This window comes from Corapipo altera, unplaced genomic scaffold (assembly GCF_003945725.1).
Source record: "Corapipo altera isolate COAL_440 unplaced genomic scaffold, ASM394572v1 201, whole genome shotgun sequence".
Lineage (NCBI taxonomy): Eukaryota > Metazoa > Chordata > Aves > Passeriformes > Pipridae > Corapipo > Corapipo altera.
This window is the reverse complement of record NW_020884940.1, coordinates 2,297,020-2,309,469: the sequence shown is the minus strand read 5'-3', so window position 1 is coordinate 2,309,469 and position 12,450 is coordinate 2,297,020. Positions and strand designations below refer to the sequence as shown.

Genomic DNA, 12,450 nt, shown 5'->3' with positions numbered 1-12,450 from the left:
TTCTGGAGCTGCTCCTGACGCAGCCATGCCCAAGCATCATCTTTACCTTCACCTTCTTCCACGCCTCCACAGCCTCTGCAGGTTTTCCTCTTGTCAAAATAAACCTGAAAAGCCTTGTGCTTTTAGCTCTGGTGGCTGCCCACTGGACCTTGAACTCGGTGGCCACCCCTCGGAGGCAAATTTGCATCCTGATTGTTTGGGTTTGAAATCACCCTTTCAACCATCGCCTGCGGTTTGGAGGCAGGACCCGGGTTGGGCACGAGGGAGATGTGGGCACCACCGCTCACCCACCGCGTTTGGTTTCCTCCGGAGCGGCTGCTGGAGGAACGCTCGGCACAGCTGCTCTCCCTTCCCTGCCCTGTAGCTGCACCCGTGAGGGAGAAGAGGAGGAGACTCGGCTGCTTCATCTTGGCAGGTCGCGCAGGAGCCCGCGGAGCGCGGCAGATGCTCCACAGGCTCCTCGGAGCCCAGGGGAGCAGCTTGTAAAGGACGATTTGGTTTTGCTTCTTTGCCCGGCTTCACAAGGAGAAGGGGAGAACCCTGAGAGCCAGCTGCCAGTTCCAGTATTTCGAGCATGGATGCAGTTTGGCAGGGCTTTTACTGCTGACCTGCCTCGTGCAACCCCCCAGGGAACAGCACCAGCAAGACAGAATCGCTCCATGGGCTTCCATCACCCCTTCTCCCCACACCCAGCACCTGCCCCAGCTTCCTTGAATGGAAATAATCCTTCACCTTCCTTAAATCTCCTCGTTCCCTTGGGAGATCTCACACAGCAGGCTGCATTTTGTCTCAGCCTTATTAAAAACAAACCACCAAACCCAAACCAACCAAACAAAAGGCCACCAAACCAAACCCCTCCAACTATTCCGGTGGTGGTCCCTTGATCCTCTTAGACGTGGCCCCAGGATGGGAAAGGTTAGATGGCTCTGCTTCCTAAGAGGATTTGGGGGCATCAAGGAGGATAATAAAAATCGACAGCAGAGAACAAACCAGAGGGATAATAAAACAGGCAGTTTTGAGCAAATGGAAGGGCTACGCCTCCCTCCTCATTTCAGACAGTGGCGATGGAGAAGTTGGAGGCTTATCTTTTAATTAGGTTAAATTAGGAAATCTTTTTGTTTTGCTTTGTGTTTAGCATAACATTGTCTTGGAGGTAAAAGCTCAGAGATGGAAGGTTTTCTAGATTAGGTTAAATTAAGATATTATGCTTCTTAAAGAAGACAAAGCATTGTCTTCAAGGTAAATGTTTAATTACATTTTAAAAACAATTTTGTCCATGTAATAATAAGACAGAGCCCAGCTCTGCCTGTGACTGTGGTTCCAGATGGAAGCCAAATAAATTGAGAAATTGGTGTTGAAGGAGTTAGGAGGCAGAGTGTAATTACTGAGAAGATGGGGGTCCTGCTGCATTATGATTCTTGTTTTTAGCAGGTCTGGAAGAAATAATTTAGAGAAAATTACTTTTTTTTTTATGGCCATAAGAAAAATAGAATTTAATATCCACCTTTCTATGAGGAAGAAAACTACAAAGTGATAGATAACACTCAAGGCAACAGAGTTTGGCCCGATAATTGCACTCAACCCTCCAGACTATCTTTTAAAGAGTCTTGATGTTTATTTTGCTCTCACTGCAGAAAATGCTCCCGTTGTGGCTGCAGGAGAGGCTGGGATGTCTCGTGATGCTGGAATAGCACTCCAGTTATTCCCCAGAAAGCCCTCTCTGGCTCTCAGAACCACTCCAGCTGGTGATTTTTAGGCATCACAGCGATGAAAAGATAGAGAAGGGAGATGGGAAGAGAGGCTCTGTGGTGAGGGCAGCGGGGTCAGAGTTAATGTGGTTCTGTGAAAGAAAAAAGGAAAGGGAAAGAAAGAAAGGGAAAATAAGAAGGGGAAGGAGGGAAAGGAGAAGGCAGAGGAAGGAAGGCAGGAAGGAAAGCAAAGAAAAGGAGGGAAGGGAAGGGAAGGGAAGGGAAGGGAAGGGAAGGGAAGGGAAGGGAAGGGAATCAACCCAACAACCCAGCCTTGTTTCATTGTAATGGAAAGAGATAGAACATCTAAAAGCATCCTCAAAACAGCACAGCCTCAGCATGTAAACCAGACACCCAAACTCTGTTGACAGGTACTACAAAGTACAGATAGTGACAACAAAACCTGCTGGAACTGCCAGCTTTAGAGAGGAAGGGCTCCTTTACCTCCCGAGGAACAAACGCGGCGGTGACAGAACAAGGGGCCACCTCTGGAGGATTCCTGACACGTCACCGTGGCGTGGAGCCCAATTTGTGGCCCAGCTTTCTGCAGCCTGATCTGAGGAGCTGATGAGTCCCCCCCCCTGCTGGGAACGGAGGGCTCCTGCTGCGTGGGATGGATGTGGCTGTTCCCACTTCCCACCCCGGCCTCTTACTCACCCGTGGCCCAGTGGGGAACGTTTCGGGGAGGACGAAGCTTCTGAGGCATCTTCCTCCTCCGTGCAGCCCCAAGGCAGCTGTTCCCCACCTGCAAGCAGCAAGGTCTGATATTATCCAAGCATGGATGTGTCAGTCTCCCTGCAGTTGTGGCCAGATAAGGGGAAATCCATACATTTAAACCAGCTGATCCATTATACAAACAACAGCCCCCAAAACTTCTCCAAGCAGGGAGAATGAGCGAAACAGTCCCCGATGGCCTGTAATGACTCAGGGCAGAAAAAATCCGTCTGGTATTGATTATTTTAAGGTTTTAGAAACACAAGCAGAGGGCATGAGGCTGTGGAGAAGCCTGGATAATTAAGAGCCTCGTTATCTGCTCCATGAACGTGGGCTGCTGGGGTGTTTAACCTGGAAGAGTGTGCTCCTTACTTAAGGAACAGGGAGTGGGGAGCATGACTGCTTAGATTAAACCATGTGCTGAGGGATTGCTAGGATTGTTTCTGTAGGAATTATTCTAATAAAACACCCAAAGGCTAAACTGTACTAATAATCCAACAGGTGATGGAAATACCACCTGTGCAGGGTGGATATACTGACAACAGAGAGGGTTTCTTCTACCAACCTGCACATGGTGTGAGAAGACCAAGGTATAAAGTGGGTGATAAAGGCAGGAGAAGGAAAGAAAAGGAAGGAAAGGAAAGGATAAAGGTATAGAAAGACATGCTTAAGGCTTGGCTCCTTGGAGCAGCCTTTCTCCTCCTCCAAATGATCCCATCAGCATCTAGTGATCATCCTGTGCTGCCCAGGAGGAGGTTTGCAGGCTGGAAGGTACAAGAACAGATAAACCAGTAGTGGGTTTTGCCCTGATTTAATTCAGTTTGTGCTGTGCAGGAGGACAAATTTCATGTGATAACTTTAATGAGCTTAATGTGTAGAAAAATGGATATTTAGCCCCCCAAACCCTCAGAATTCAGAGGCAACATCACACATATCTGCAGGTTTGGGTGCTTTTCCTTCAACTCCACATTCAGGCATATGAGATATTAATTATCTGAATTAACACTCACATTTAGGGATGCACAGAAGCCTCGCTGAGAATTCCAGTGGTTCTCTGCTAGCAGGAAACATTTACACAATATAAACCCCACCACCTCAGCCAGGCTTATATTTTATCTTAGAAAAAGGGAAAAAAGCCATTCACATCTGAGATAACAACCTGTTCTGTGTCTCTTAAACCAGAATTGTGTAGGAACGAGCTTTCATCAGAGGAAGAATCTTGCTTAATTATGGTGAAGGTCTCAGCAATCTTACCTCCTCTGTGCCAGGGAAAATATAAAACAAGCTAAAAAAATAGTACAAAAGCAGAAACATAGCAGAAGGTGCATGGAGAAAAGAGCAGAAACAGTTCTAGTTTATTACTTTCCTGTAATACCAGGTGACTAATGTAGCAGCCTGCACATTTTTTCCCCATTAAAATCAGCATCATCAGAATATCTGTCTTCCATTTTCCCCTACTTAAGTAAGGTAAGGGCCACGAGAATGCAATGAATCTGCTCTTGTGAATGTGGAGCAACAGCCTATTTTAGATGGCTTCAGAAATAAGATCCCAAGTGGAAAAAAGTCTAAGAATAATTTTCAACCCGAGACTTGACTTGACAGAAAATGCAGTTCAGGCAAAGCAGAACTGCAGGTGAATCCATGATGAACTCGGTGAAAGTGAAACAAACCCAGTTTTCCACAAACAGAAGCATTGAGAAAGCCCAATAATCTTAAACCAAACTTAAATATTTGTTTTGGGTCAAAAAAACATCCTGAGTCAACCCAAGAAGCAGTTTGTGTAAGATGTGATGGTCCCCGTGGCCTCCTGGGACTGAATTACCTGCTGTCTAAAGGAGGTTTTCATCTGGAGTTGTTTGGAACAGAGAGATCTCCCCTCTTTTTGAGGTAAAATCTGGCTGTCCAACATTTCCTAGCAGACATCTGAACTGTTTGGGAAGAACCCAGGAGGTGACAGACCCATCTGACATCAGTGGGGACTGAGAACAGCCAAAAGTGTGCCAGGAGACCCTACTTGAGAAAATACAGGAATTTTCCGGCTGCAGAAGGAGCCAAGCAGACCAATGCTTTTGGAAACTACCAGGCTTCCTAGCAGTCATTAAAGACTGGTTTAGTTTTTAAGGAAAATAACCTCCCAAAGGGTGAATTTCCACTTATTTGACAACCATCTGTGCAGTCCAGAGGCATCCTCACGTGCCAGCAGCTATCCCTGCTCTCCCCCAGTGTGATAATCTCTGCTCTCCTCGAAGGGGTGGGCTGGGTTTGCTCTGAGAACGTTGTCAGGAACGCATATTTCACACACACAAAAAAATCTTCTTTCATCATATAAATATATCCCACTGTTGCTGCTTTTTAAAAGTGAATTTCAAGGCAAGCCAGAAAATAACAACCAATACCTTCAAACGCTGGGAAGATTAATCACCATGTGGGAACACAGGAAGAAAAACCTTTCTGTTCATCATATTCATTGTCCACAGACTAGAAGACAAAAAAAAAAAGAACCCAACAAACCCATATATTCTTTTGGTTCTGCTCTGTGTTTTGGCCAAAGATGAAACACAGCCATACATTTTCATTACCTGCCTCAGAGCTCTCGTGGTTTATATCAGCCCCACTGCCCCAGCTGCCCCCTGGGTTAATAATTGTGCCACAGGGTCAGTGATTTCAGCAGAGCTGTGACAGTTTTCAGCTCTGGTGCTGAGTCTGAAGAGGATCCTGCCCAACGGGGAGAGTTTTAGATGAGGATTAGTGTGTGAATTCTTCTGGACTAATAGATAAGTGCTACAATAATTTAGGACAGATTTCCAGCTTGTGGTTAGCAGACCCTTGGGGTTAATACACTGCTCAGTAGCAATCTATTAAAAAATACTGGAGAAAAAACCAATTTCATATAAACCATATGGGAAGATACACAGAGGACGTTTGTCTTTAGGAGACAAGTCAAAGACTAAAACCTACCAGTTTACACACATTGCAAAGAAATTTATCAAAGCAGCTGTTACAGGACAAGCAGGTTTGGAATCTTTCAGCAAGAGATAACAGTATGAGAAACTTTGGGGTCAGATTATTAATCAGAGTTATTAATTGGAGTTATTAGACTTGATGGTAAGGGAGCCACGGAGGTCCCCTGGCCATTTGTCCACAGACAGGGTAAGTTACTGTCCAACACTGCTGATTTTAATTGGATTCTCTCTGACACTTTTTAGGAAACCCTTGATAAACTCACTGGATCAAATTTTCGACGCCTCTTGATTGTTTTCCTGAAGTGATGCAGAGAGACCCTCAGTGGGCTGCAGAGTCACTCCCCTGCACATGGTCAGTGGGAAGCCTGAGCAAACAGATCCATCTTAGAGCCAAAAGTATTTTCCCCCTTGCCCTGGTGCCAGGCTCATTTCCCTCAAACTTTAATGCCTTTGAGCCAGGCCATTATGAGCCAGGCCAAGAGAAATAAGGACACCTCAGAGCATTTGAATGGGATAACATAAATATTTCCATTATAGGGAAAAGGAAGCATTTCCAAAGAGCTAAAAGTCATTTAAACTGTGGTGCTGCAATGAAAATTCCAGCTTATAGCTCTCTATATTGGCCATCCTCAGGTGACCACTAAGGCTTGGCTGAAATCATCTGTCAACTGTAGCTCAGGCTGGAGGGTGAAGCAGGTCAGGAGATCCTTTTGGGCAGTTATTTTAAGGTTAATACACAGGTTCCAGGACATTTTGTTGGCACCACTCAGATGTCACCAGCCTCCTTCTGGAGTGATGAGAAGCTGCCAGGTTATTGATTGGGATAAATTGCACAGATCCTGGTGCCTGCCAGGTGAAGTCCCTCCCCAGGGACTTTCGAGGTAAGCAGAATTTAAGCCTCTTCCAAGGAGGTCAATGGTACATAGGGAAAAAAGAAAATATCAGGTTAATGGGGCAGATGTTCCAGCAACTAAATGTATTTCTATTCCCTGTAGAGAGGAGTAGAAGTTGCTGAAGTGCTTTGCCAAATTACAGAATTACCCTTTTCCCAGCCCAGCCATTAACCAAAACAGGAAAGCAGAGCCCGTGCGGAGTTCAGCATTTCCAGGGTGGGAGTTTTTGTGCCAGATCATCAGGATCCAGGCCAGAAATAGGAGCTAAGATTTTAAACCATCACAGGAAGTCATCAGCTAAAACCATGAAAGAAGAGTCCGCACTTTGCAGACGTGCTGGTGTCACAGTCTTATTTTGCAGGTTATTTTTTTCCCCTCAGAAAGGCAGGATTGTTGCTCTTTTTTAAAAATAAACTTTACTTGAGTGCCCATGGCCCCCCTGCGAGGCCAAATCCCTTCAGCTGGTTCTGCTGGACACCGCACTGAGCTCCCTGTCAAACCCTGAAATACAGAAAGGGCTCAGTGCAGCCCAAAATAACTTCTAAGTCACCTTCAGGGTGAAGTTCATCCATCCCGACCTGAGAAACAGGTCACTCCAAACCTCGCTCGGATGAATCACTGTCTGCACTATATTTATCCCGAGCCTGGGGAGGTCTGCACGAAATTGTTGACTTTTTGCCAGTCTGAGCCCAGTGAGCAGAGATGTCCCACCTACCTCGTGGCATCTGCAAGGGCATGGCCTGTAGGTGCCTCGTCATCCCGGCCCTGGAGAGGACACTGCACTCTCCTGACAGAGGAGCTCCCTTTTCCAGTATCATCCAGTGTCCTGACTGTGGGGCTTTGCTGGTGCCACATGGCCAGCACAGCCCCCCTGCCGTGGTGGGAGAGAGGAAGGTTTCATCCTCTAGGTTGCTGCTGACTTCAGAAATGTCCTCAGAGGCCTCTCAGTTTTTCCTGGATCAGTAATAAAATAAAACAATTTCATGGTGCTGAAGCCCTGTGAAAGAGGAAAATGCTTTTCCTTGCTGGTGTCTCCGGGTGGTCCCAGCCCAGACTCACCACCTCATCATTCCACATCTGTTGTGGAAGAGGTCCCATGGAATGACAAATCTCATAGCTGGACCCATAGATCCAACTATATTTCAGCTTCCCTTTTCCTACCTTAAGCTTGCACACAGGGCAATGCCTAATCCAAGTGAAAGAAGAAAAATCTTCCTTGGATCCTCATCCAGGATAAGCAGTTCCTCTTCAAGGACCCCAACAAACCCTGTATAGATTGATGCCTTCTCCCCCTCCTCCATGTCAGGGTGACACTCTGCCTGGCTGAAGTGCCCAAAAAAAAAATGGGAAAGGAGGTATTTGTGTTGCTGAGCCTTGAGCTGCTGTGTGTTAGCTCACAGTTTTTAATCCTGGTCTCCTGTGGGCTGCTCCAGCCGTGCACGCTGCATACAGATGGAAAAGGCTCTGACCAGGTGGCCAGGCTGCAAAACAGAAAATGAGAGCTGGAGAAAAATAACAGTTATGGGATTATAAAAATACCTGCCAGGTATCAGAAATGCAAGAGAGGGGGAAATCAAGTAGTTACAGGGGGAGAGGTAAGGAAATTATTGTCTCAGGGTGGCATCCTTCTGTCCCAGCTTCAAAAAGGAAACAAACCCCAGAGGTTTCTTGGTCAAGATGTGGAAGACATGACCTGTGGGGACATCAGCCTTGCTGATGGGTTGCTGCAATGCCATCACTTCATGGTGCTGATATTCTCCCAGGTTTTGTGGCTCTTGGAAGCCGGAGACACTTGGGACAAGCTGAGCTTCCTGGGAGCACAGGCCCAGGAATGCTGTAAGGGGACATGGAGTTAATCAGCATGGCCTGTCCAAGCACCTCTGTAGGAGTAGTTAGCACTGTAGGGAGGCTGGAATTGCTCATTTTCTCACTGGTTGGTAGGGAAAAAGCAATGTCACCTGGTGGATTTTGGAGAGCTGTTGCTTTGTGTCTGCCTCAGTTGGTCAGGGGGTTTTTTCCAGCCATCACCCCAGCACAAGTCACTGAGCCCATGATGGCCCCTGGGCTGTGTGGGGTGGAGGAGGGAAGACCTGGTTCTCCTCACCTGAGGGATGGATGGAGCAGAAACATCCAGGAGCATCTCAAATCCGGGCTGGGAAGCCTGCAGGAGCCATGGAAGCCTGTGTGTACTTGGCCAAAGGCAAACCCAGCTCAGCCTTTAATGTTTTGCTAATGGCCTGCTTCCAGAGATTTCCCTCCAAACTTGCTCAGGGCTCTTTCCATTTCATCCTGGAAAATCCCAGGGTTGTCATCAGAAGCTTAGAGAGATAAAGGAAGAGAAACTTCAGCCCCTAAACATCCATTGCTAAGAGTTGTCCTGGAGAGGAGGAAAAATTCAGGGACAGATGCTCAAATGGTTGATGGCAAAACACCTGTTACATGGAAGGGTCTCTTCTCTTGAGGTACCTGTCCACCTTCTTGCTCTTTGAAAGGATTTTTGCACCTGGTGGATCAAACTTTGGAGGAGAGGGAATACAGTATGTTACCAGGGCTGGAAAGGCCTTTCAGATCTAACAAATTTTTTTTTTTCAAACAACTGGGAAGCCTGTGTGTGGTTTTAAAGAGATCTGGTAACTCAGGAGGCAGTTTGGAGTTCAGCACAGAAGTTATTAAGTGACGTCCCTGAGCCATGTGTATAAAACCAGAGAAGATATTGATAATGGTTTTCTCCCGGGTTACAATCTACTGCATTTATTCTCACTGCACAGCCAGAAACCACCTTTCCAGATATTGCATTATGTTATCACTCCAGCACCTCCCTGAGATGGCCGTAGTAGGTCCCAAATCAGATAAAGCCCGAGCTCATCAGGGCAGCCAGCCTTTAAATCACCATTTAAAGGAGGCTTTATCACTCCCTGCTTCAAGGTCTGCAGCCACAGCGTGAGGCATGAAGCAGGTTAGGATTCAGCTCACCTTGCTCCAGACTGAATGTTTCCCAGATTCTGGCCTCCATCAGTCCCAGCCCAGTGTGTGGTTCATCCTGAGGGGCTGAGAGCGAGTTAATCTCATGGAAGAGATGGATTCAATGATATTTAACCGAAGCTGGCAGGGGCAGCATGAGGGGAGAAGCAGTGACAACCCAAGAGCAGGACCACACCTGCATCCCTCCGGGTTAAAATGAGATCAGCTTGCAGCCATCGGACCCAACCTGCTGATCACAGCCCAGGGAAGGGCTGGAAAGTGGGGTCACATTGTCAGCTGGGGTGCAGGGACACACAGGGGACCCCCGGGGTGGATGAGTCTGCTCCCTGCTCTCAGAGCAGGGACATCACAGACTCCCCTTCATTATCACACAGGGACCAGCCACTCCACAGGCATCCCATAAATCACAGCTTGTTGCAAAGCAGGCGGGTGGGTGCCCTGGGCCATCCTGGAGCTGGAATCACACGGCTGTGGCAGTCACAGGCACCAGCATCCTGAGCTCCCCGGGGGCTTTCGGTCAGCCAGACAAAACCCAAACCTCTCATCTCCCAAATTTTGCTCTGAGGAAGCAATACTTTAAACTCGTTTGCAGTTCTCTCTCCCTGCTGCTGTGTCAGGCAGGAAAGGAAGAGGTGTAATTTTGAGCTCAGCACTATTGCACCTCCTTATGCAACGTGGTTAACGAGACAAGGGAACTTGTAGCTGGGAAGATCCACTCCAGCCTCTGCTGGCTCTGTCTCATCCCGGCCTCAAGAGACCACACTCTCGTTTTGAGGACATAAAAAGCAGAACTGGAAAGGCACAAAGCATCAAGGGCAAGGGGAAGCACCGATGAAGTACAGGCAGCACAGCAGCCGAGCTTCTCCTGTCAGGGTTGTGAAATGACTTGTGTGCTCGTACCTGTCTGAGCCCTTAAATAACTTCACCAGAAGCTCTCCCAGTTCTCCCATCACAGTCTGCAGACGTGAGTCGGGTCAGCTTGATATATAAATGGGAGACCACAAAGGAGCAAGTGACCCAGATTCTGACAGACTTTCCCCAGAATTTAATCTTGATATAGAGCACCAGCCGTCTGCTGGATCACAGTATTTTAACCCACGTGAAAAACAAAGTCCACCCTCTTATCACCCCTAAAAGCAAAAATCCTGCCTGCCCAGCACTGACTCTTTTCAGACACAATCCCATCTTGCTGATGAGTTCTGAGCAACTGCCCAGCCCCAAAATGCTCATGGATCCATCAAAGCCTCAAATATAAATGCTGAAGATCAAATCTGGCCCAATTTAAGAAGCAAACACCCAAGCAGAGCAGCACAGCCCCATCCCCCTGCTCAGACATACCACTGGGTGACATCCTCCCAAGGACCTCGGGCTGTGGCTTCTGGGATTTATTTAATTACTCTGAGAGTTGAGAAGGTGGATGTGGGGAAGCTGTGAGTCAAAGGGCTCCACCTGTGGATGGGGAAACCTTCCTGCCTGACCTGATACTGAACAGCTGGGAGGCAGCTGGGGCCGGGCAGGGATGGCTTTGACTCACTGCCTGGCACCAAAGGTCAGTGCTGTGGATTTCTGCATCATCTCTGTGCTCACACACAGTAAATATCCCCGACTCCAGCTGGACCACAGCTGTAATAAAGCTCTGTGAAAGTCAGCTGGTTCATCTTCCGGCTCATGCACCAACCACGAAATTACAGGTCCCTTTTATAGCCTCTTTATTAAAAGGTGATTTCACGGGAGCCATAAAGGGGGTGATTTTCAAATGTGAGCTGGATCTGCCGGTCCAACAGATTTTTTGCATCATGCTCAGCCCTCTTTAACCACCCACCTTCTCTCGCTCTGACTCTTTTTTTCACTCACATGTGAAACCAAGTTGATCTGAAAGTCCCTGGCAGACCATGCACCTGGTTCCTGACACTGCCTGTGCTGGTGTCTCTCTGATGCCACCACACCCAAAACCTGCAGCCTCATTCCTTGGGAGCCCCTCTTTCTCCACGGACACGGAGCTTCCCCGACCCTTCCTTACAAACTGAACCAGCCAAAGAACTCTGACACATTTTCTTGGGTTTTAACATTTTCCTTCGGGCTGGATGAAGCCCAGCCACTTGTCTGCACGTCAGCTCTTATTCTACAAAGGTTAAGTGATCAGTAATATTTTGTATTTTCAAAGGCTGCCTCGTTTCAGTTTAATTTGCATGTTCTCTGCAAACACATCCTGCTTGAATCGCAGCCGCCTCTGGGGGAAAATGCAGGGAATGATGACCTGGGAATGTACCACATGGCAGTGGGAATCAAAGGACATTAAATCCCTGCTGTTCCTGGCCATGATAAGATCCCAGTACACACAGGCTGGGTTTAAGATCCTGTTACTACGTACAGGTACATTGATTAAACCTTTGTTCTTAACCTGAGCTTTCCGAGGGAGCCTGTAAACATGGTGCACTATCATAATTTCAGTTATAATAATACATGAGCTCAAAGGAAGGCTCTCAGCTGCAGCTTTTTTATATTTAAAATCTTTCTGGCTGAGCAATTTCAACTTACTATTGATCCAGATGACGCATTTGATTCCTATAATTGAGATTGGAATTAAAAAAAAAAAAAAAAAAAGGCCTTTCTTTTTCTCCCAGAATGTTTGTTTCTCACATTTGACAGCTCTGTGTGTGCATTGCTCAGGCTTTTTCCATGATTAAAACGATGGAATTTTTCAAGAGTGGAAAGCTGTAGCTGCCTCAGCCCAAAAGTCACTGAGGAGGCTGAGATGTGGGGATGGTGGGGGCAAAATACCTGGGTGTTTTCCTACCCATTACCTTTTAAATGCTGAGCGGCTGCTAAAGTTATTTTCTGAGGGATCACAGAATCCCAGACAGGTTTGGGTTGGAAGGGAAGTTAAAGATCACCCAGTTTCACCCCCCTGCCATGGGCAGGGACACCTTCCACCAGCCCAGGTTGCTCCAAGTCCTGTCCAACCTGGCCTTGGACACTTCCAGGGATCCAGGGACAGCCACAGCTTCTCTGGGCAACCTGTGCCAGGGCCTCCCCACCCTCACAATAAAGAATTTATTTCTAATATTTAATCTCAAGCTACTCTCTTTCAGTTTGAAGTCCTTCCCCCTTGTCCTGTCACCTGGGAATTTGGAAGGGATAAAATACAAA

General features: G+C 47.3%; 1 long non-coding RNA gene across 3 annotated transcripts; it reads right to left on the bottom strand.

Moving 5' to 3' along the window:
• Positions 1 to 1,111: 1,111 nt before the first annotated feature.
• Positions 1,112 to 12,227, bottom strand: LOC113955677. Of its 3 annotated transcripts, none has more exons than XR_003530617.1 (5): positions 7,381 to 12,227; positions 7,034 to 7,272; positions 4,859 to 4,940; positions 2,193 to 2,493; positions 1,112 to 1,840 (listed from the first exon to the last, which is right to left on the bottom strand). It is a non-coding gene; the product is annotated as an uncharacterized LOC113955677 (long non-coding RNA). The 3 variants fall into 3 exon arrangements; XR_003530616.1 differs by having other exon boundaries at positions 7,034 to 8,607; positions 9,292 to 12,227; XR_003530615.1 differs by having other exon boundaries at positions 7,034 to 12,227.
• Between the last annotated feature and the right edge of the window lie 223 nt (positions 12,228 to 12,450).